Source organism: Mesoplodon bidens (assembly GCF_964165515.1).
Source record: "Mesoplodon bidens genome assembly, chromosome: 14".
NCBI classification, from domain to species: Eukaryota; Metazoa; Chordata; class Mammalia; order Artiodactyla; family Ziphiidae; genus Mesoplodon; species Mesoplodon bidens.
In genome coordinates this window covers 75,206,757-75,232,485 of record NC_138170.1, presented here as the reverse complement: position 1 = coordinate 75,232,485, position 25,729 = coordinate 75,206,757, and the positions used below count along the sequence as shown (strand labels likewise).

Below are 25,729 nucleotides of genomic sequence, written 5' to 3'. Positions count from 1 at the left end.
GATATATAAATATTTTTGTGAGATAAAAAGAGAACCCTGTGGATAACTCACAAAGAGCCTACTGGAACTTTATCAGTCAACTGGGCTTTGTCAGAGTAAAGCAGGTTTGTGAGGGGGCCAGGGCAACATGTGTTTCTCCCTATTCCATACCCTTCTTTTCTGGAAGCTTGCTGTAAGCATAACACCTCACATTTGTATGAGACTTCTCTCTTTTTTTTGTCACACTTTTATATATATTATCTCTCAAGTGATATTCACAAAACCTGTATAGTAAGCATTACTATTCCTATTCTCTAGATGAAAAAAAAATACCTGAGGTTTAATGGGGATAACTATTTCACTCAGATCTATAAGGTTAAGTGGCAGAATCAGATTTTAATTATAAGACTTTTTCCTAGTATATAGGGCAGCAACCCCATTCTTCTTTTTTTATACAGTTAACATAACCATATTTCTTCCCTTCTTCCTTCAGACTTTGTCACCACATGTATCTTTCCTTGTTAATGTCTTCAAATTTTAAATAAAAATAAAATCCATAAATAACAAAAACCAGAGGGCATGAAATATAAAAATAAGGACACACATACCTCCTTTGCTGTTGGAAGAAGAAAAAGCATAATCTGGTAGGGGAGCTAAAAATATCCTGTGGAGACGACAGTATGAAGCACCATGAAGTAGAGCCATGAGTAAGGTACGGTGTGTGGAAGAACCTTTCCAATTAGGAAGAACTCTAACTGCAAAGATAAGGAAGGGTTTCTTAGGAGAACAGTGCCTTTCTTTAGGTCTTGAAAAACAGCAAGATTCCAAAAGAGCACCCTAAGCTTTGGAAATAGCAAAGACGAAGTTGGCAAAGCTCAGGGCATTTGCAGAAAACAATGAATATTCAGTTTATTGGAGGATCGCTTCCTGAGCAGGACCACAGGGAGAAGAGGCTGGCAAAGAAGCTTTTAACCAGGTCTAGAGCAGCTCTGTCCGAGATCAGGGAAATGTTTTCTTTACTGTTTTTTTCTTTAAAGTCTTTATTGAATTTGTTACAATACTGCTTCTGTTTTATGTTTTGTCTTTTTGGCTGTGAGGCATGTGGGATCTTAGCTCCCCGACCAGGGATTGAACCCGCACCTCCTGAATTGGAAGGCGAAGGCTTAACCACTGGACCTCCAAGGAAGGCCCAGGGAGATGTTTTCTAATAGACATTGTCCGAAGCAGTAGCCATGGGCCACATGTGGCTACTGAGCACTTGAAAAGTGGTTGGTGTGACTAAGAAACTGAAAACTTCGTTTAATTTACTTTTATTTTTAATGTTAAATCATATGTAACTAGAGACCACCATTTTAGACAGAGCGATTCTAGGGGCCTTGGATGATAGACTGAGGCAATCACAGAATTCTACGGTTACCCGGGGGGAAACAGATACTTGCTGACTGAGGAGAGAAATGAACTGAGAGACTTTGGAGAGGCTGAGATAAGAAAAATAAGGACTGGCAGAATGGGAAGTTGGGATAAAAGGAGACATCCGGTTATAATCGCTGAATCTGTGAACCACGGGATTCAAAATGCAACTGCTTGCACTCATTTGTGTAAGAAAAGTTTGTTCTTCACCAAATTTATGAACTCCTCCAATGGACATCAGAATGATGTCCATTCTTTCATCTCTCAATATCTAGTAGCCAGCCCCATGTCTTCCACAAAATATGTTGTGCATATGACTATTCTGACAAATTCAACCACAGTCGTGCATTTATATGTTACAGTTAAAGTAAAGTGTCCATTATCTAAACCGGATGGAACTAATGAGTGGAGATAGTTAATTTTCAGTCATTTAAACACAACATATATAACCAGGTAAGTCTCAAAAAAGGTACTGGCGCGCGCGCGTGTGTGTGTGTGTGTGTGTTGGTTTGTTTCACCCAAATCTTTCTCTATCTCTAAAGTACTTGGAATTTAAAAACTCCAATATGATTTATCAGACACATTATTTGTATTCTTTTAAACCCAGAAGAAATAATATTCTTGTTTCAGCTTTATTAGATTCTTAAATTATGGATAAGGTATTCTGTAAAACTAGCTAGTGCCCACACTTCATTCTAAGGCTGAAAGGATTATTAAAACCAAAACAGAAAACTGGGTTCCCCCAGACTGTGAGGAATTGATCTCCCAAGATTTAAGATCATGGTATCAAAACCACAAGTAAACACTTGTGCTGAACTCAGTAAATGGTTTTCCTGCAATACTTTGCAGAAAAGAATAAAACCACAGCAGCAACAACAGTGCAACACCTTACCCCCATTCCCACAAGCTGAGCCGCTAATTATTGTTTTTTACCTGCAAAGGGACTCATCATTTGGATACCTTCTCAAATAAGTCTTAAACATTTTTGTACTGGTGAATTCTCATGTGTGGATGTCTTGGGGATGAATGGGCACCAAATAGCCTTCCATGAACTGTGTTACAGGCCAACGTTTACCAGATGACCTGGCCTCTCTTCTTCTACCTAAGGATATGGGAAAAATATGCAGGATTTAGGAAAGAAGGATTGGGAAGTTAGTTAGTTTTTCCTTAACATTTATTCAAATTGTACCTTGGCTAACCACACCTAATGCAGATGGAGTGGGTTTATCCATTTCTCCAAGCAAAAGCTATCTGTGTTCTAACTCCCCGAAACTCTTACTTTGGAGATATTTTTTGCAATTCATCAATAACCTCTGTGGCTATTGCCAAAATCATCCCCTATCCCTGTTTTTTAGACCTGAAGGGAAAGTGAAGATAAGCTCAACAGCCACTGGAGTATCTTGGAGATGGAACTCTAGAGATTTGTACTCCTATGTCTTCTTTGCTCAAAACAGTGAAAATCTGCAAATTTCTAGAGATACCATTTTCTAGCATCTTAATCTCATCCAAATTGTATAACATTTCTTTGAAATAATGGCAGCAGGACTTTGAAAGGGTTTTAGTTCTGAATCCTCAGTTATGATTTTACTGTTTGAGTTTCCGTACCAAAAAAATAAATAAATTAATTAAAGCCATGATGTGGAATTGTATCTTTTTCTATGTATTACCTGAATTCAGGCAACTGACTATATAAACCTAAGGAAAACAGTGAAGTTATCAATAGCAGTGTTAGTCAATGCTGAAATTGTTCCTCCAGTCACAGAATCCTGAGATCTTAAAACTGAAGTTGACTGTAAAGAAGCCACTTTAAGTCATTCTTACAAATGACTGTACTATTGCAGGTATTAAATGCCTGGGAGCAGAAATGGGAAGAATGCTCGTTCATGTTCTGCTCTTCTTTTTTTCTTTCTTTCCAAATGTCCAAGTAGCCAAGTCTCTGGTATGTATCAGAGGAACAGGCAATTTTCAGAGTGAAGTCAACTGAAAAGTATGTGGATGGCAGTGTAAATGTTAGGAGACTTTGGAGGAAAGTATGCCAGCTATGTGCTGTGTTTTGCTACAGTAAGTATAGAACCATCTTTTCAATGCCATGGGCAAGATCCTTGCCAAGTGGAATACCCTATTTATAACCCTATCAAGAAGAGGAAATAGTGCCAGGAACAAGATAAAACTATTAGCTGTATTAACAAAAATACTTAGAAGCATGTTTGTGTTTGAAAATAAATGTTAGTGGTTAAGCAAAAAAATATAAGTAGTTGTAGATCTGGGTGTTGAAACCTGTTGCAAGACCATTAATTAGTCATCATCTTATCTTCACTGCCATATCTCTGCCAACTTGCCTGTTTGAAGTCATAAGTGGAGCTCATAAATGGACTCTTTGGGAGATATGGGGAAATAAACAATTCCCCCTATTCGGTAAATAGTTAAGAAATCTCCCTGGGCTCACATGTTTTTTTTCCTCTTGTTGGCACTGTTGATTCAGTGCCCATCTGGGACGTCCTCCCAATCTGACTTGAAGCTGCCAATCTTTCCAATGCCAAGTATGTAGGCTGCAATCCCAGAAGTGGGAAAAATAGACCAAGTCCAAGGGCATGCCATCGAGTGTGCAGACTCTGGTCACAAGGGTGTCACGCTGGGAGGGGCCTGGCAACTAGCCCGCGCCTGCCAGCATCAAGACACGGGCCATGAGCTGCCACCCCATATCCTTCCCTCCTCCCCATTACCCTGGGGAGCAGTGTGTTGAATAAGCAAGTGGCTGAGGGAATGGCTGGATTGGTGCCAGGGTCAGCTTCTTCGGCCTTCCTATTGTATCAGTGAAACTTGGTATATGCCACACTGTCCGCCCCTATAAGGACTGGGCAAGCATCAAGATACAGTTTCCTTTTCCTCCCTTTGTTTTGTCACTTTCTCTTCTCCACCCACTCATCTAACCTGGTAGAGTGCAAAGACCATAGGATATGGGATCAGACAAAATCAGGGTTACTTCTAGCTCTTTTACTAGCTCTGTGTCTCTGAAGGTAAAACAAAACAAAACATTTAACTCATCTAAGCCTCAACTTATTTTCCACTAATGGCGCCTGCCTTGCTGGTTTGCTGTGAGGTTTAGCAGAGGTAATATAAGAGCCTAGCACTGGTTCTACAACATGATAGGCAATAAATATTAACTTGCCATAGCTAGAGGCACTACATTAGACTATGGCTATGCCAATTGATTAATGATTTATTCATCTTGTTATTTACTAATCTAATTCATTTATCATTATATTAGATAGTGATATAGAATTCTACCCTATGTGTCTACTTATTAAAATAATTATTAACCCTCTATCAAGTTATATGATAATTTTATAAACAATTATATATACGTACTTAAGATATAATTGCCGGACTTCCCTGGTGGCGCAGCAGTTAAGTATCCGCCTGCCAATACAGGGGACACAGGTTCAAGCCCTGGTCCGGGAAGATCCCACATGCCGCAGGGAAACTAAGCCTGTGCGCCACAACTACTGAGCCTGTGCTCTAGAGCCCATGCTCCACAGCAAGAGAAGCCACTGCAATGAGAAGCCCTCACACCGCAAGGAAGAGCAGCCCCCGCTCGCTGCAACTAGAGAAAGCCTGCGCAGAGCAACAAGGACCCAATGCACCCAAAAAAAAAAAAAAAAAAGATATAATTGCCACACTTATGTATTATTATATTTTATATTATATATTATAATATATAATAAATTATATATTATGTATTATTATATGATTCTGTATCATGTATATGCCCTATATCATTACATGATATATAAATATATATATTTAGATAAACATTACATATATCACACATATTATGTATTATTTTATGTTTTATAGATCATTACATATTATTATATTATGGTTCATATTATATGAGTCTGTATCATTTATATGCCCTGTATCATGTTTTATATATCATATTAATACATATTAATTACTTATGTTTATATAAATTGTATATATTTATATGTAATTTTATCATTTTATCATTTCATTAAATAAGTAAAAAAGAATGATACAATAATTATATGATTAGTATATTATACATAGTATAATGTATATTATGTTGTAATATAGAAAATTTGATTACATGATTATTAACATTTAAAAAACAAATTTCAATAATATTCTATTTATATATGCTATTACATAAACATAAATGTAAACATACATACACGAATGCAATTATTTAATAATCTGTAGTGTACTTGGGTCACAGTTCTCATGGTTAAGAATTGCCACAAGGAGAGGTAGTAAAATACCAGGGAAGGACCATGTGTCTCAGACTAAAAAAAGCTTAAATCCAGGCCATACCAGGTGTGGGAATCTGGGCATGCCAATTAACCTCCCTGAGTCCCTATTTCCTTACTCTATTAGAAGGAAGGGGGCGGGAAACTTGCAGACTTAAATCGAAATAATTTATGAACAGTGAACAACACAACTACGAGCACATAAGTAATCAATAAATGAAGGATATCATTATTCATATTATTGTTCAAGTTAATTATTATTAAAAGCTGATTATCATTGTTTTTAATGTAAGTCTTAGAAATACACTCAAGAAGCAGCCCTTTACCTATGGGGACTTCTCCCTGCAGAGCTGGCTACTGCGCTGTCTGTTTTGCTTGGGCCTCATTTGGAGAGCAGGGCCAGTTATCCTCACTTTCTAGTTGTTGGAGAATATTCAAGCTGATATCCCTTGTGGGATAAGATCTTGGGGACAAATATTTCTTCTATTTCAAGGTTTCTTAAATTTCACATGTGATTTAAAAAGCAAATAAGCCCCTTAATTGCTTCGTTAAGCTAGTCAACACTAATTAAGAAAAGTCAAGAGGAAAAATATTAGAAACTGCTGTGCTTGATTTTTAGCCTTCTCTCTTTCTTCCAGAATATGTCTTGCTCTGCTGAGGAAGGGGAGTTGATGCTTTTCCGTGATAGGACCCACTCTGACCTCCTCAGTTCTGAGTTTGAAATTAAGCTCTAGTCTTTTGGGCTTCAACTCTGTTTATTACTGGTGAAACATGATTTCCCAACCCCATGAAGAAATGCCTAAAATGCCTTGTAAAGTAGCACGGGGGGTAATCCGAACTATTTTGATGAGTTAGACTTCAACAAGCTTGAAACATCAGTTTCTTCTCCTTCGGCACAGTCCAGGAGCTTAAGAACAGGGGCGCAGGGGTCACAGGAGGGGGCTTAGGCTTAGAGTGGGAGATGCTTTGCATGTGAATATGTGAGTGTGTGCACATGTGTCCTCACGCATGTGTGCATTCGCAAGCACTGTGCACCTTTGTGCACATATGTGGTGGGGATGGGTGGGAAGGAGATTTACTTGTCTGCAAGACACTAGAACCTGAATTCAGCCTTTTGCTCTTGTTCAAACTTTGGGAGAGTTATTCCTCTTAGCTCTGCTGAAGTTTATGAGAAAAGTAAGTTTTTGTGGTAGATTTTCCTAGAGCTAACTAGGCCATCTCCCCGGTTACATCAGCTCCCTTGGAATCTCTCAGATCCAGAGAGAATGATAAAGTAAATCCAGCAACCTGCCTTAACTCTCCTTTATGGTAGTGAATAGCTTCTATGTATTGAGCACTTCCTGTGTACCAGACTCTGTTTAGGTATGTTATAACCATGGCCATAATTCTCTCAGTGAAACTCCTTGAGGTACATTTGTTATTCCCATTTAATTGATGAAGCTACCAGGGGTAAGAGAAATAAAGAAAAGGGCTCATGGCCTCAGAGTTGGTAGGTGGCTGCGCAGGAATTAGAACCCCAAGCTGCCTACTGCAAAACCAATGTGATTTACTCCTTACCCGGTCATTCAAAAGGCTCTATTATCATGATCCTCTGAGTTAAACCAGCAATTCTGGTCCCAAATGAGAAGAATCAGAGTCCCTCCTTGCTCTGAAAATGCTACTTAGAACAGTGCCTCCGCTCAGTGTATGACCAACCCCTGCGGCTCCAAAGCTGGCTTTCCCCAAAGCCTTCAGGACCTTGGTGCATGTGGAACCCTTCAGAGGAATTTGGGCTGCTTATGGGAATCTTCTAGAAGAGCAGAAAGTGTGAAGGACTCAGGGATTAGAAGCAGAAAGAATTTTGCCTACCTTCTCACTTGTATGAGGGAGATCAGGCCTGAATTATTTAGGGTTGTAGGTGATTTCCCCTAGATGCATCAGCTCTCATGGACAGCCTCTCTCACTGGACTGTGACTGAATGGGAAGGATAAGAACCTCACCTTGATCATAACAAACTCAACAAGAAACCCAAAACTGTAAGACTCAATCAGCTATTTTTCAGGCATTGAAAGCATTCTAGGACACTATTGCATGGGCCCACTGGAGGAACAAAAGCAGGGTGTGTCTTGAGTGAAGATATAATTGAGGCCCTCAATGGATGTGGTCGGAGTCCAGTTCACAGGTTTCAAAGGGGTTCCATTAACTCAGTACTGACTAGTTCAGTGATATTAAGAGTATCCACTTTGCTTGGCAAGGCATGGCAGCTGGCCTCTGCCTGTGACTGGCACAATTCTGGGGGTTGAAAGGCCTACCATTCAATAGACTCCTAGATACTTAAGATCTACTGCAGTTTCCTTGGGGCCTGGGACTTGTAGGCAAGGATGGATTCCAGGTTCCACGCATGGTGGGTCTGAGCCAGCTGACAGTTCCCTTGCCTTGGGCTGAGAAGGACAAAGTCTGCAGGGTGTGGGGGGTTGGGGGGGGCAGGAGGGCATAGCCTGTAGCTCTGATGCTTCAGACACGTGGACATTCTCTTTAGAAAACAAATTACCCCTGGCCAGGGACTGTATGTAGATAAACTAAGGCACAAAGTGTGCACAATTCAAAAGACTACATGTGTGCAAACACTGACTTTAATTAAAACAAGCATCTAAAGGGACAAACAAACCCTACATATTTCCTTTCATTTCTCAGTGTTCTGAAGATCCACAGCAACTGATTATAAGCCTAAAAAATTTTATCAGGTAGTTATCAAATAATTCCCATAAAGAATATGAGTTAGCATCAGAAGATTCTTTCTCAAGAACTTTAATGAGAGTAAAATGAGGTCTTAATAATAACAAACAGTTTCTGGTGTTTCTGTGTGGCCACTATTGCTATATACCCTTTGCAAATCAAGGGCCAGAAATCAAGTTCAAGCAGGAAGAATGTGTGATGAATTCTGCGGGGGAGAGGAGCCTGCAACACGAGTGGACCTAAGAAAATAGGTGTGAGAGGCTGTCTGAGAGCCTTGGTCGTCATTCAGAAGGTGATCTCTGCCACAGCATCTATCAGTCATCTATCAGTCAAGCAAAGAATCCAGGCTCTGTAAACATAACACAGGATATACCCAGATAAATGGGCTGAATTCTTCACAGAGCTGTGATCCTGTGGCTGCCCTGGACACTGAACAAAGTAGGGGTTCATGACTAAGAAATATGTAAGGGTAGATCTCTGTCCTCTGAACAAGACCAGGGGTGTAGAGACATCAGCAGGGTCACCTGGGGAGCACCAAGCCTCAGCCCTCTTTGTGGCCTAAGTGATTAGAAGCTAATGAGAGTGACTGGCCATCAAACCCAGTCAATGCAACTCAACAAGGATGTGTGATATTCTAAGCTCCACTGGCCGGAAGACAGAAGTGGTTCAAGGCTCCCGATAACCTCTGTCATGAGCAGGATGGCTTTGGGTCCTGGTGCTCTCAAGCCCCCTAGAGGGTCAGAGGTTTGAGCCCTAATGGTCTGAAGAGGGGAGCCAACTAGAGGGTGAAAGACTTCCTACACCAGCACCCTGGAAAGTCAGCAATCCCAGATCCTTTCACTGGAGGCTCTCCCGAAAGGAGAATGACCCCATTCTGCAAGCAGAAGGTGAGCATCACGCGGGCCTGTGAAGAAGCTAGAGTGAAAAGAACTAACGTAAGGACATGGGCCAATGGAGTGAGAGGGTCAAATCTCAGCTCTAATGCACTGGTGGGCAGGCAAGACCAATGGGCCCCTCGTCAGAAAGGGTCTAGACCAGCCATGGATTCTGACCTTCCAAGTCCACAAAGGCTTCCACACACTACACGGAAGCATGTCCCTGCAGTTGCCCCCAGAGACAGCCTCAGAAGACGCCTCCCTTCCCACACGAAGTCCTGGGAAAGCCACGGTGGTTCTCGTGTTTCAGTCTGCTCCAGCTACTTCACTCTCCCCACTGACTCAACTCAGCGGCCGTTCCTCCACACCCCAGGCCTTTACCCAGAGCCTCCTCTTTGCCTGAAATGCCCTCTTTCCTCTGTAGTCATTCTACTCCTCTTGGGGCTTTGAACTAAAGCCCACCTTCCTCCCTATCAGCCTTACTTTAGTTTACACTGACTTTTGCTGCCTCTAATATCTGAATTATGTATTAAGTCATCATTATTTAGTAGGTTTTCCTAGAAAGCCCATGGAAAAAGGTCAGATTCACATTAAACGATAGATTAAAGCGTAGGAAGAGCCCCTGCGGACCACCTAGCTCCACCATTTCCCTGTTCAGGTGAACAGGCAGAGGTCCAGAAGGGACTTTCTCAAGGTCACAGGAGAATCAACAGCAGGGGAAAGAAAAATTCCCATCCCCTGACTCTCAACCCAGGACGTCTTCCATGACTTTCTCTTGCCTCAGCAATTCAACTGGAGAGCCAGACTCAGCACATTTATAACTTATATTTCACGTTTTCAGAGAATGTATAAGGGATGGGTCAGAGCGCTCTCCTGATGTTCCAGTAGCTATGAGTTTTGTGAAGGTCCCTGCTTTTGCAGCTCTGGCTGAATCATGAGGTTCTTGAATAAGCAGGAAAAAGCTAGGCCTGGGTGAGACCACCTCTAAGGTACTGCACCCCTCCCAGGAGGGAAGAGAAGGAGATCCATGATGTTAGGCTTGAGATTTCCCCCTATGTTCCCTTTACGGCCTCCTCCTTCACCTCCCGTCAAGTTCTGGGATATGAATGTGCTCAGGGGTAGGGAAGGCTGTAATCCCCAGGGCCCTGCACTATAAACTTCATTTCCTCCCTTTATTACAGTTAACTGTCCATGAACTCTATTAATATTTTGCAAATTGAGATCCCTAAAACACATGTTATAGTTAATTTTAACTTCATGCCAACTAGGAGGTGGTCAAATGTTCATAACAAATTCCAAGGATATTTTGATATGCCTTGGAAAAATGCATTTAAAGGTGGCTATGGGGTGTATTTTTTTTTCTGAATCCACACATTTCCTTGCAACTCCCGTTTTTAAGGAGCAGGCAGGAGGAAACTGTTTTAGGAGAGGCGGAGCCAAAATACTAAGTGCCTCAATTGTGATGCAGAGTGGCAGAAGGAAGCATCCGCCAGGCTCAGGGAGGCAGGCAGAGAATTCCCTTCTTCTGAACTTGCCATAGTAAGTATCATTCCCCTTAGTCAACAAATGGGCGCATGCTTTTGCACATGGGATCATTTTTCCTTAGAAACACTTTACCATTCCATAAACACAACTCGTAAGGTAAATGCTTTGGGTTTTATAAGTTTAGTGGGAAAAATAGATTTTTCTTATCTCCAATTAGGCCAAATGCTTTTTCATGCAACAGCATCACAAGTATAACTTCTAAAACTGATCAGTCAGGATGAAGAAACGCTTCCTTCCCTCCTTCCTTCCCTGCTTTCCACTTGACAAGTATTTTCTGAGTACCTACATGTGCCAGGAACTGCTCTAGCCTTTGCAGATACGGTGGTAACTATATCCCTGGAAAACACTAACCACATGATTCCAAATTTAATCATTTAATTATCCTTCTAAGTATGCAGCCACTGAGGTGGATACTCTTCCCCAAGATCATCAATCTATTCAAGGTATTCATCTCAACAGAAAGATTTGAGAAAATGTTCAGCTACAGAAACAAATTTTAAAAACACACCTTCTATTAATCAGTGGGTCAAATCACTTTTCTTTTCTTAAAGGTTTTTTTTTTTTTTTTAATGTTGCTTCGTTTCTGTGCAAGGGCTTTCTCTAGTTGTGGCAAGCGGGGGCCACTCTTCATCGTGGTGCGCGGGCCTCTCACTGTCGTGGCCTCTCTTGTTGCGGAGCACAGGCTCCAGACGCGCAGGCTCGGTAGTTGTGGCTCACGGGCCTAGTTGCTCTGCGGCATGTGGGATCTTCCCAGACCAGGGCTCGAACCCGTGTCCCCTGCATTAGCAGGCAGATTCTCAACCAATGCACCACCAGGGAAGCCCTCTTAAAGGGCTTTTGTTTCCCCAAATGATTCCCCATTTTCTCTCAACCATGATCTTGCGTTGAGGTTCACCTAAATCTTGGTTACTTCAAACGAGGAGATGGTGTGGTGTAGTGACAGCATTGTTCCCCCACAACTAATTCTGAGACAGATGAGGGGAGCAGGGCTATTCCAGAGAATAATGTCCAGCTTCCTCTGCTTCCTGCCCTTAGAGTAGCCAAGGTCACCCCTGGGCCAGTAGGGGAGAGACCCTCCTTGTCCGTATGTAGCCCATTGAGCTCACTGTCCAACCTCTCCTCCTCTCACTCCTATTTTCCCCCAATGTCTGATTCCAGTACAGCAGGTAGCATCCTTAACATGTACGTGCCAACTTCCCTTGATACCTTCAATAAGTATTTAGTCATTTAGGGAGGAGGGCATCTCCAGAGGCAAAAGGAAATATTATTTGTGAAGGTCCAGTGACCAGTGAAATAATTAATAAACAGGACAAAACTGTAGTTACATTTGACCGAGCACCAGTGAACATGCCACAGATTTTATTCATCAAATTTCATTTTGCCAAGATGAAAGCGTGGGAGGTATTCTGGATTAAAGAATGGAATCAGGGCTTCCCTGGTGGCGCAGTGGTTGAGAATCCGCCTGCTGATGCAGGGGACACGGGTTCGTGCCCCAGTCCGGGAAGATCCCACATGCCGCAGAGCGGCTAGGCCCGTGAGCCATGGCCGCTGAGCCTGCGCGTCCGGAGCCTGTGCTCCGCAACGGGAGAGGCCACAACAGTGAGAGGCACGCGTACCGCAAAAAAGAAAAAGAATGGAATCAATTAAAGGTTCTCAAACTTTTTGGTGTCAGAACCCCTTTACACTCTTAGAACTATAGAGAAACTCAGAACTTTATGTACAGATTATATCTTTCAATATTTAGCATATTAGCCTAAACTAAGGACCATTTTTAAATATTAGTTCATTTAAAAATAACAGGAATGAACTCATTACATTTTGATATAAATAACAATTTTATGAAAGCAACTATAATTTTTTAAAAAGCATATATGTGGAATCTAAAAAAAAGGGTACAAATGAACTTACCTACAAAACAGAAATAGAGTTACAGATGCAGAAAACAAACTTATGGTTACCAGGGGGTAAGAGGGGGAGAGGGATAAATTGGGAGATGGGGACTGACATACACACACTACTAAGTATAAAACAGATAACTAATAAGGACCTACTGTCAAGCACAGGGAACTCTACTCAGTACTCTGTAATGGCCTATATGGGAAAAGAATCCAAAAAAGAGTGGGTATAGGTATATGTATAACTGATTCACGTTGCTGTACACCTGAAACTAACACAGCATGGTAAAGCAACTCTATTCCTATTCAAATTTTTTTAAAAACTAGAAAAAAACTAACAGAAAAAAACAATTAAAAGTTAATAAAAAATAAAAAGCAGCTAGAAAAAATAAATTCATTTAATGTTTGGTTTAATGGAAGAAGGCTGATTCTCATGTCTGCTTCTGCATTCGATCTATTATAATATCACACATCACGTAGCCTCTGGAAAACTCTACATTCATGAAAGACCATTCATCACTTAACCTATCTGTGCCTCAGTTTCTTCACCATTAAAATGGATATAATAATAGTAACTACTTACCTGAGAGAAGAATTCAATGAGTTTGTCACGTAAGGTGCTTGGAACAATACCTGGCACGTGGTAGTAAGAACGTTATTCTCGGGCTTCCCTGGTGGCGCAGTGGTTGAGAGTCCACCTGCCGATGCAGGGGACACGGGTTTGTGCCCCGGTTCGGGAAGATCCCACATGCCGTGGAGCGGCTGGGCCCGTGAGCCATGGCCGCTGAGCCTGCGCGTCCGGAGCCTGTGCTCCGCAACGGGAGACGCCACAACAGTGGGAGGCCCGTGTACTGCAAAAAAGGAAAAAAAAAAAAACGTTATTCTCATCAACACCATGGTTCCTAGCACTTACTCTGCTGAGCCACCCCCTGAGTGAGGCAGGACGTGTGGGATCACCCTCCAAGTCCAGATGGGAGAACACTCAACACCTACATGCACCGCACCTAAAGGGAAGCCACATTCCTCTCCCTCTTTTTTTCTGTGATCTCCCACTGAGACACAGCACCTGGGGCCTTTCATTTGTAAACGCTGGCCTAGGTTTGGACAAGTGGTCCTGGGGTTACTCAGACTCAAGGCTGTCAGACCGATCCACATGGGGTTAAGCAATACAGGCATAGCCACAGAGTTCTTCGCAGGGTTCATCAAGGTGTTGGGTCCGATAGAAACTCAAGGATCATTTTGTGCTACTCGCCTCCAGCTGTAGGAACTTTCCATGCTCCGTCTTGGTGTTTATGCTCCGGCCCCGGTGTGGGCACTTTCAGGGATTAGAAGGTTACCTAACTGAGATGTTCTCTTAATTGAGAGCGTATCAGGGGTTTACAGACCTTCGTCTTGCCTCTCTCGAGCTTCTCCAGAGCCTTTTCTTCTCTATAAATCTCCTTATCCAATTTCCTTATCCAGTCCATTCCCTCAGTGGCAGGGTTTACTACTATTTCTATTTCTAGTTTACTATTTCTATTTCTTCTGCAGGAAAGAATAAGGGTGAGAGGCAGGGGCTCTGGCGATAGACTCAGACTTGAATATGAACTGTGCAACTTTAACCAAATTACTTCACTATGAGCCTTGGTTTCCTCAGCTTAATAATAAAGATAAATGGGAATATTATCTCATAGGTTTAACTGAAGACCGTGTGAGATAATGCACGTAAAGGGCCTTGCAGGATGCTCAGCCTGGCAAGTATGGGGTTGACCTAAGGCTGGTACCTAGAAACAGAGACTGAAAAGGGGATTAGATTCCTTTTAGGAGAAAAGGAATGAGGCGAGTGGGGTTTGACAAGAGCGGAGCTAAGCCAGTCTGTGGTCTCAGCTGAAGCCCACCTTCAGCCTGATCCCACAGTGGACTCTGGAGCGTGAATCACACCCTTGATTCCTACCTTAACAATGGAGCTAGATGCTTTTACAATTCTGTATCAGGGAGTCATTGACTGAGGTGCGACAAGTGGAGGAGAGGGGATGGGGGCTGGGGGAGGTGCATAACGGCCTTGATGATGCGGTTCTCAATCAATAGAACATAATTCTCTAGACAAGGGAGAAGCTGTGAGAAACAGGATAGGCCCAGGGAAGAGGATGCTGGGGGCACTAACAGCATCAGACACCCAAGCACAGCTTCTCTGAGATTCTGGTTGATCACAACTCCTGGGGAAACATACTAGAGAGGTTTTGTGGGACTCACCCCAGGCCTGACACTGCAGTTGGTGCTGAAAGTATGAGACGCATCATCCCCTGGTCCTCCATGCTTCCAGATCCATCTCCCGCTTCTCCTGGTCAGCATCTCACTAGATGGCTTGCTTTGTGTGTTAACCCATCTCTGAGGGTCTGAGTCCCGGGTCACCACACCTTTAAGCTTGTACATTTAGGAAGTGCTGGGCAGAGCAGAAGAGGTTAGTGGATGACCTGAGGCCACACACACTGCTTCTTCGCTGGGAAACAGCAGCCCTTCCTGCTTTACGATCAGAGTTAATTACAGCTGCCGGTGCGGCAACTCCTTTCTTTGCCTGATGGTCTAGTGGTGCGGTGGGCCCCAGGTGACCTGGGACCTGTCACAGGTTTAAGTTATTACAAGTCCTATGTTTCCTGGTAGAAACAGCACCCAGAATCTAAAGTTTCAGGGACTAGAAGCCTATATTCCCCAGGTAGTTCACTGGCAATCATAGTAAGCAGGCACCCAAAGGAATTCATGACAGGGCTCAATAATCAAGAGTTCCTTTCTCTTTTGAGAGAGCCAAGGTCCCCCCTGCACCTTCCAGTGCAGTCCAGTGATTTCCAGGGCTGCCCGGGCTGGTCAACAAGGTGCACAGGGCTCTCCTCCCAGCTGAGAGGGCCCATGTCCATGCTGGCGTCTGCACCCTGGGCCCCCTCAGCTCAAGTCAGCAGCCCCCGAGCGTCCCCAACCTGCTGCTGGCCTCAAAGTTCAACCCGCTTGGCTTCAGGCCCTACATCACTGGAGGACACCCAGGGCTTCAAAGGAGGGCCCCTCAGAGCGGCCTCCTCCTCCAAACACTCCTTGCCAAAGCCCAGCTGAGGCAGGCTCGAAGCTAAATATTTGGATTGAATGGGAGGGAGAGTCCGGTCCCTCTGAGGGGTATTTTACCCAGGCCGTGAGGAGAGAAGCAGCTCACAGCACAGGCATGCTGGGCCCTACGGCACGGCAAAGCAATGGGATTGCTGTGTGACCAGCTGGCTGGCCAAAGGGGCAGCCTCGCGTGTGCCCAGATTCCCAGCCTGCCTCCCCCACCCCAGTTCGTCCCCTTCACCAGCCTGTGAATCTCCAGGAGGGGATGGCTCTCCCCTTGGGCGTGCCGAAGTGGAGCACCTCCCCCCAACAGGGGAGACGGCCTTCTCGCGTTTGTACGCCAAGGACAGCTTGAGCCTCTAACTCAGGCCTTCTGCGGGCAGGCTCCACCCCCTTCCTTAGCAATTGAGGGTTTCTGCCTAATGATGACCACGCCCAGCGTAAGCACACGATGCTATAGGCGGGTAGGAAGAGCATGGAGTTTCGAGACAAGAGAACTTGCCCTGTGTCAGCTCTGTGATTTCAGACCTGTCACAGTCGGCCTTTTGGATGCTCAGTGTCCTCTGAAAACTACAAGCAATAAAGAAATCCCTCCCCCAGCCCCACCACTGAACTATACTGAGGACTAACTGAGTCAGCGTGTATTTTAAAAGCTCTTCCCACACTGCATGCACCCTGCACCAGGCAGAGGACGGCGGTGATTGTGATGAAGAATTGATCATCACAGCCCAAAAGAAATTGAAGGTGGCTGTGATCTTAGACCTCCTCTTTTCTATCGCCTGCATTTTGTAACAAACTAGCTTGCTTAAGCTGACCTAGTAAAATAGTAGCAAAGCCAGGCTGAGATCTCCCAGGCCTGAGCTGTTCCATTACCCATCTCTTTCTCTGAATGTTCCCAAACACTTAACAAGCTCAACATTTGTTCTCTGTGAACTAGATGGGATAGATTAGTTTTAGATGAAGAAATGTGACACAGGGTTACAGGAATTACCTCAAACAGCATGGTGAGTAAGAGGTGGCCTGGGGTCTCACTATCCATTTGCCCAATTTCATTTTAAAATTTAAAGGAAAACAAAAGCTAAAACTGCTCACCCCAGATACTTGCCATCCAAATGTTAGACGGTCCCTCTTTGTACAGATCTCCCATCCACTGCAGATTCCCCTTTGTAACATCCCTGTCTGGTAGGTGGCCCACCTCTGCCCAACGAGCTCCCGTGTAGCCCTCATCAGACAAGTAATTCTGTTGTTAAACATCCCTGACTTTAATGTTTATGAACAGCCTACTGTGTGCAGGGCACTAGGTGTATTGATTGTTGGGAAGCTCTCCCATGGGTTGGAACACGATCCGACGCCCTGTGGCTGGCGGCCATCTTGCAGTCAGACTTGACTCCAACTGCCCAGTGTGATTTCTTTGCTAAGGAATTTGGCAAAGTTAACCATTCCCTTCTTCTTCTTGATACTCTGTCTTCCCTGTCTCCTGGCAATCAGGCTCCAGGTTCTTCTCCTATACCTCTGGCTGATTCTTTTCAGTCTCTTTCACTGGCTAGTCTTCTCTCCCACCCCTTAAATATTACTGTTCAGGACAGTGTTGATTCACAGCAGAGAAACGATTCCCAAATAATAAATCAGCCCAGACCTCTCTACTGAGCTTCACATCAAACAGCACAAAGACGTCTCCATTTGGATGTCCCACAGGCATCTCAAATTTGCGATATCTAAAGCTGAATTTCTCTTCTCTAATCCCCTGGAAACCTCCTCTCTGTCCTGTACACTTATTATTCTGCATCCAACCCCAAAACTTGGCCATCATCTTCTCCCCCCTTTCATTTGTACATAGTCTAATTCCTCACTTCTGCACCCACACAACCTCTTGAAGCTTCCCTTCCCACCAGCCCCATTCCTACTGGTTTAGTTCTGACCCCATATTAGTTTCCCTAGAGTATGTACCAGACTTCCAGCTTGCACCCTGGCCTCCTCATACTTAAGACAATAATACAGGAGTGATCTTTCTAAAATGTGATAAGTTTGGTCACTCTTTCCCTGCTAAAACCATTCAGTGACTTGCATCTTCAAAGAATAATGTCCCAGGACTTCCCTGGCAGTCCAGTGGTTAAGACTCTGGCTTCCACTGCAGGGGGCACGGGTTCGATCCCTGGTCGGGACACTAAGATCCCATGTGCCGCATGGTGCGGCCAAAAACAAAAAATGTCCAAATTTTATATCACGAGCTAAGGAAGCTTGTGATCTGGCCCCTGCCTGCTTTCAGACTCATTCTTATTTTCTCCACCCAAGTCCTCTGAAGTCCTCTTACACTTAAGTCTGGTTATTTCTTAAACATGCTGTGCTTTCTCTGGCTTCTGGTCCTTATCAAACTCTGTTTTCATTTTCTGGGATGCTCTTCCTTTCAAAGGATACATTTGATGATCTCTTGATTCCTGAAGAAGCATCTCCTTTGTGAAGCCACCCCCAACCTCCCCAGGTAAAGCTGGTCTTCTCCCACGATACGTCTCAGCCATGGCACCAACCTGTATAATATGGCTAGTCACCATGCATCTCCTCTACCTCACAGTGACATCCTGATGTCATATACTGATTTTTATTCACCTCTCTGCATTCTGTTGCTTAGCATGGGCCTCAAACAATGTAGAGGCTCAAAAATTATTTGCCACATGAATTAGTAAACTGAGTAAATGAATGATTGTATCTCACGCCTCGGCACTATTTCAGTCTCTCTAAGCTTACTGCAAAATGCTTAGACATGAAATTGTTCATAATTCCTCAGCCAATGGAACCAGCTCTTTATCATTTAAATTTTTTTTGGGGGGGTGGCGGGACTGAAAGCAAATTAACTAGAATGACCTTCCCATTTACAGCAAACAGTTCAATGGAAACATGAGTGACATGGAGAAAATTAAAGATGACAACGTTTTAAAATAGACTTGCATCTCCTCTTCACTGACTCACAGCTCCCCAAGGCACCGTGTGCAGGAGCTGTCACTCCTGCTCTGTCCATCCCTGCTGCAAACCTGGAAACTGGTGGCAGCATATTTCCCATCTCTCCCCTTCTGCCTCCTGATGGCTCCTTCTCTCTGTGCTGCCTAATTCATTATTAGCACATACTGCCTGCCTGCTTGAGCTGGTTTTGTCCTTTCTTGCTATTGAAGGCTTCAGATTTATTCCCAAACTGGATAATGATCAGCTCCAGGTTAGGAAAATACGTCTTTCTACACTACTCTGCCCTCTGACCTACAGCAATTTTCAGAAGTTACACTAAGAAAAAAAAAAGGGCTTGAATTAGATATACCTGCTGACTTATCCTAATGCAAGATATTCACCAACATATTTTTTCTTCCTATCCCCTCCTGCACCATCCACTTGCCCAGTTAAAGCTATTTGCCACAGGGACTATTTGTCAGACTAGAATCAGAGACTAGAGGAGCTAATTCTGAACAGTTAAATTTAACAATCTTGATGTTATGATTAAGACGGAAAGATTTAGAAACCAAATGTGTTTAACCTCAACTATTGGGATCTCCTCCACACTTAACCTCAGACAATCTGGAAACCCACCAGTTGGGAGAGTAAAGGAGAGTTAGGGGAAGTCAACAGTTTAGATATTGGTCTATGGCTGGGCCCCGTCCACTCCCCGTGGGTTAGCTCTTAAGGGAGGATTAATAGGGGGACTAGAGCTTCCCATATAAGTCTGAGCATCAAAGCTATCTTCTTCACCTTCCTCCCAGAGATGTGGGCGTGCCTTGCTACCAAGAGGCTGACTGGGCTCAGGCTGCCTCTCAGTGGGCCTCCAGTGGGAAGGTTCTGTGCTGTGATTACCATTTGTACTAGTAATGCTTTTAGGCATTGGGGAAAAATCCTGAAGATATTTATTTCTTAGATAATCCATAAAAAAAGTAAAGGAGAGCAACTTTTGAGAAAGTGGGGAAAGTGGGGAGAGAGACAGATAACTAACAAAGGACACAGATGGAGAGACAAAAAAAGAGATATGGGGGCAGAAAAGGGTGAGAGAGCTTCTCTACAATTCAGCTTCCCCAGAAATACATCCTGAGCAGAATCCCTGGGTGAGTGATTTAATAAGGAAGGGCTCCTAGGGGGACCGGTAAAGGAGAAGGGGGACATTTTTACATTTACAAAAACGGTAAAGAGGAAATCTGAAGGGATTTGAATGCAGGGTTGCCAGATTTAGCAGCTAAAATACAAGACGCCCAGCTGACTCAGATTTTCAGATGAACAAGGAATAATTTTTTAATGTAAGTATATCCCATGCAATATTCGTTGTTTATCTAATCTTCTAATTTAACTGGGTGTCCTATATTTTACTTGACAGTCCTATATGGGTGGAGCCCTGACACTGTCCACTACAAGACAGAGTGTGGAGGGGAAGGCCCCACTGCTCTCACTCCCTGGGTGCTGAGTTCTGAAACGCAATTAGGGGGCCAAAGCATTGGGATCAAAATGGATGGTAGAAACACCCCATTTTAAGGGCATTGCCCTTCTCCCAAGTCTTCAAATCCAACTCTAGCTGGAGGTGATTCTTGGACACATTTGATCTTAAAAAAAAAAAAAAATACACACACACACACGGGATGACAATCTATTCCCTCTGATTTCAACAGTAATGAACTCCCATTTTAGAAAATTTGGAAAATACATAGGGTATTTAGAAGAAGAGATGAAAAATAATCCATTATTAGTAGAATGGCACATTTCTTCCTGCTCTTTTTCTGGGTATACATAATTATGAGGTTTTCTTTTCTTACATATTTTTTTCAAAATTGAGACTATACTTTTTAAAAATGAGCATTATTAAATTAATGCACAGAAATCTCTTGCATTCCTATACACTAATGATGAAAAATCTGAAAGTGAAATTAAGAAAACACTCCCATTTACCATTGCAACAAAAAGAATAAAATACCTAGGAACAAACCTACCTAAGGAGACAAAAGACCTGTATACAGAAAATTATAAGACACTGATGAAAGAAATTAAAGATGATATGAATAGATGGAGAGATATACCATGTTCTTGGATTGGAAGAATCAACACTGTGAAAATGACTCTACTACCCAAAGCGACCTACAGATCCAACACAATCCCTATCAAACTACCACTGGCATTTTTCACAGAACTAGAACAAAAAAATTCACAATTTGTATGGAAACACAGAAGAGCCCGAATAGCCAAAGCAATATTGAGAAAGAAAAATGGAGCTGGAGGAATCAGGTTCCTGGACTTCGGACTATACTACAAAGCTACAGTAATCAAGACCGTATGGTACTGGCACAAAAACAGAAACAGAGATCAATGGAACAGGATAGAAAGCCCAGAGATAAACCCATGCACATATGGTCACCTTATCTTTGATAAAGGAGGCAAGAATATACAATAGAGAAAAGACAGCCTCTTCAATAAGTGGTGCTGGGAAAACTGGACAGCTACATGTAAAAGAATGAAATTAGAACACTCCCTAACACCATACACAAAAATAAACTCAAAATGGATTAAAGACCTAAATGTAAGGCCAGAAACTATAAAACTCTTAGAGGAAAATATAGGTAGAACACTCTATGACATAAATCACAGCAAGATCCTTTTTGACCCACCTCCTAGAGAAATGAAAATAAAAACAAAAATAAACAAATGGGACCCAATGAAACTTAAGAGCTTTTGCACAGCAAAGGAAACCATAAACAAGACGAAAAGACAACCCTCAGAATGGGAGAAAATATTTGCAAATGAAACAACTGACAAAGGATTAATCTCCAAAATTTACAAGCAGCTCATGCAGCTCAAAACAAAAAAAACAAACAACCCAATCCAAAAATGGGCAGGAGACCTAAACGGACATTTGTCCAAAGAAGATATACAGATTGCCAACAAACACATGCAAGAATGCTCAACATCATTAATCATTAGAGAAATGCAAATCAAAGCTACAATGCGATATCATCTCACACTGGTCAGAATGGCCATCATCAAAATATCTACAAACAATAAATGCTGGAGAGGGTGTGGAGAAAAGGGAACCCTCATACACTGTTGGTGGGAATGTAACTTGATACAGCCACAATGGAGAACAGTATGGAGGTTCCTTAAAAAACTAAAAATAGAACTACCATATGACCCAGCAATGCCCATTACTGGACATATACCCTGAGAAAACCATAATTCAAAAAGAGTCATGTACCACAATGTTCACTGCAGCTCTGTTTACAATAGCCAGGACATGGAAGCAACCTAAGTGTCCATCAACAGATGAATGGATAAAGAAGAGTGGCACATATATACAATGGAATATTACTCAGCCATAAAAAGAAACAAAATTGAGTTATTTGTAGTGAGGTGGATGGACCTAGAGTCTGTCATACAGAGTGAAGTAAGTCAGAAAGAGAGAAACAAATACCGTATGCTAACACATATATATGGAATCTAAAAAAAAAATGGTCATGAAGAACCTAGGGGCAAGATGGGAATAAAGATGCAGACCTACTACAGAATGGACTTGACATGGGGAGGGGGAAGGGTAAGCTGGGACAAAGTGAGAGAGTGGTAGTGCATATATGGACATATATATACTACGAAGTGTAAAATCGATAGCTAGTGGGAAGCAGCCGCATAGCACAGGGAGATCAGCTCAGTGCTTTGTGACCACCTAGAAGGGTGGGATAGGGAGGGTGGGAGGGAGGGAGACGCAAGAGGGGAGAGATATGGGGATATATGTATATGTATAACTGATTCACTTTGTTATAAAGCAGAAACTAACACACCATTGTAAAGCAATTTTACTCGATAAAAATGTTAAAAAAAAAACTAACTCAAACTATAAAAAATGTCAGTAAAGTAGCAGAATAAAAAGACTAAAACAGAAATGAAAAGTCTTCATAAACACAAACATAACCAGTTAGAAGAAAAGTCCCATTTTCAGCACTAACGAACATACAATCCTTGGGAAAATTTTAACAAATTTAACAACAACAAAAAAGAGCATTACTATGAGAATTTCCTATCCTTATTATTTGAAAACATTACCTTTAATGAATGCATGTTATGTCACCTGGTTAATTTATACTTCATTAATTCCTTTACCTTAGACTCTTAGGTTATTTCTAATTTGTGGATACTATAAATGACACTGGATAGCTACATAAAGATAAATATTTGTCAGCATATCTTACTATTTCCTTGAGATTGTTCCTAATGCTCTTTATACCCAACTTTAGACTTACTTATGCTTTCTACTAGAGCCTGGAGAGGTGGGGAGTTATTTAATTATCCAATGCTGCAGTTTTTCTATTAGGATAGGATTGTTTCTGCTCACCATGAACATATTATTCAAGTGCAGCGGACAGGATCAATTGATGGCTTCAATTCTCTGGAGGCTATTAATAGAAAAAAAGGATACAAAACCATGCTCTGGATGGCTCCAGAGGTGGAAAGAAGATTAAAGTAAGGAGTGAGGGACACACAGATTTAGCTCCACATGAGGAAAAGTGTCCTGAGGTCTAGGAGGAAACAGAAATAGCTCCCTCGAATAACAGTGAGCGCTGGCTTGCCGAGGGCATCTGTGGGAAGCAGCGTGAGCACCTATCCTGGGAGAAGCAGCAGAGCACAGCAGCCGAGAGCGGGGGCTCTGCAGCCAGAGGGTTGGGGTTTTAATCCCAGCTTTGCCATGTTCTGGTTATATGATCTGGGGCAAGTGGTACAACCTCTCTGTGCTTCAGCATCCTCATCTGAAAAATGGAACAGGTCCTAATGGCTGTTGTGAGAATTAGATGAATAACTCATGTATAGCACTAGAACCATATTAAACATCTACTACATGTTCGATAAATGTTAGCACTTGTTTCCCCTGTTGTTACTTACTGTAGACAGGCTTGATTAGGCAATATAATTGGCCAATAACCCTTAGCACTTGGGAATCTATACTTGGTCTCCGAAGGCCACTGTTCCATTACAGTGACACCAGTCCAATGGACACCACGAGCGTGCTGCAGGGTACGCCCTGGTTCTGTTTGTTTTCGTATCTGTGTGTCACTGATGACCTTTTCATGAGCAAAACTAACTTTAGCCCTCTGTCCTTTTGCAGCCATGGTGGAGGCCAACTGTAGCTTTGTAGCTTATCCACTTTGGAATCAAATAGCTGCCTTGTAAAAGTAGTGTTGCAATCTTTAAATGCCCATAAAGAGGGATTTGAACATTTATCTCACATCATGTGATTTGGTAAAAGTAAACAGAAAGTCTTTCAGTTGACGAGTGGAAGTGATGACTGAGTGAAATGATATAAAACAGGAGAGTTAGGCTGAGAAAGTGTGTTCACTGTAAATACACGAAGGGGCAAAGTGGGGCTGGTACAAGAAGAGTCAGGCTTTTGTATGGCAAGCAAGACAAGGAGAGGGGCAAGTAGGCGTTGCCAGCAGAAGGTGAGAACCCTCTTCCCTGTTTACTTCTCATTTCTTGCCTCCCTCCCATAAATATCTGGGAGGATATACTACCACAGAAGGTATCTTCTCCTTGGAAAACCAAAGCACCATCATTTCTAGGACTGAAGTCCATGAAATCCTGCAGACCACAGTGAGCATGATCACATGCTAACTCACTAAGGCTGGATTAGGGAAAGCCAAACACTACAACCAGTCATCCCTTTAAACTGCCTAAGACTGAAGCCAGCTAGAGGACCCACTTCGTATAGTAGTGAGTGAATGTTAGGAAACCATTTTAAAGGACAGCCCGTTGTTAGAAGTAAAAATGAAATTGTTAAAATTAAAAGCTCAGAGGATGCATTAAACAGCAAATTATTGTAGCGGGAAAGGGATGAGAATTGGAGAGACTGAGGGGATGGGGGTGGTAAAGACAGGGAGAAGACACATTGGTGTGATGGTCATGCACCATGTACCCAGTAACGCTTAGAATCAAGAAAAAAAGGGTCAAATTTGCTTCCAATGACTCACAACCCACCGGAGCTTCTGGAATTCAGACCTCTTTTGTCCAAAATCCTAGAAATATCCAGCCCAATAATAAGGCATGTTCACAAGGAAACTTGTAGCCTCTCATTTTGTTAGTGTTTAAAATATTGAAATGTCTGAGGATTTACAGCTGATTTGTCTTCTTTTCAGAATGTCCCCCACGGATATATTGGCATGACGGCTAGAGAGGAAACACCATCCCTGGACGCTCAGACCATCGGCTCCCGTGACCTAGCACCAACTCACAACAGACTCTAAAAGTTTATCTTACCCTATACTGTGGTCACAAACATTTGTTATTTGAAAAGGCTTGTAAATTTTTTTTAAATGTCAACTCTGGAACAACATGGGAATTGTAAGCCTAAAATCCAAGCTGCTTTTAGAGAATGGCTCCTGGGGGACACCTAAGGGTTAGACTGTGGACTCTGATGTCTTCAGTTAATGACAGTCCCCAATTCCAGGGGAGACAGAGAAAGCCCAGCGGGCATGGATACCCATGGAGGGACTGAGAGGTGGGTGGCAGGAAACCCCGCAGAGAGGGTCTTGGTGGAGGGGACCAGGTCAACAGAGTGGTTGAAGAGCTGTTTGCTGGGGGTGGTATAAATATAGGGAAGATGTAAGTGGTTTTCTTGGTGACATGTGAGCGTTCCCAGAGAAGAGGAGGGAAAAGTGGCAGTAGTAGCCGTGTGTTTGTTATCGGTGGGAGTGATGGTGGTGGTTTTCACCTCAGATTCCCAGCCTGCCGAGCCAGGCTTGTCTAAAGCACGTCAATAACTGCACTCGCTCTCCTCTTCTTGATAAGGCTGATTTTACACCTCTGATAGGCCCTGTTAGCCTCCCTCCAACCCTCCCCCCAAAAAAAAAATATCAGGGAGACATTTCGTGGATACCTTTCTTCTTTAGAGGTGACTCTGAGCACTTCACCCACCAGCTGGAGGATGTTGGCAATAAATGTGAGAGGGGACAGAGAAGGTTCCTAGAGGGTG

The 25,729-nt window shown here is 42.9% G+C and overlaps 1 long non-coding RNA gene across 1 annotated transcript; it reads right to left on the bottom strand.

The window, feature by feature from the left end:
- Positions 1-605: 605 nt before the first annotated feature.
- On the bottom strand, positions 606-13,355 carry LOC308627733. Its single transcript, XR_014017429.1, has 3 exons — positions 13,274-13,355; positions 2,323-2,491; positions 606-734 (listed from the first exon to the last, which is right to left on the bottom strand). It is a non-coding gene; the product is annotated as an uncharacterized lncRNA (long non-coding RNA).
- Between the last annotated feature and the right edge of the window lie 12,374 nt (positions 13,356-25,729).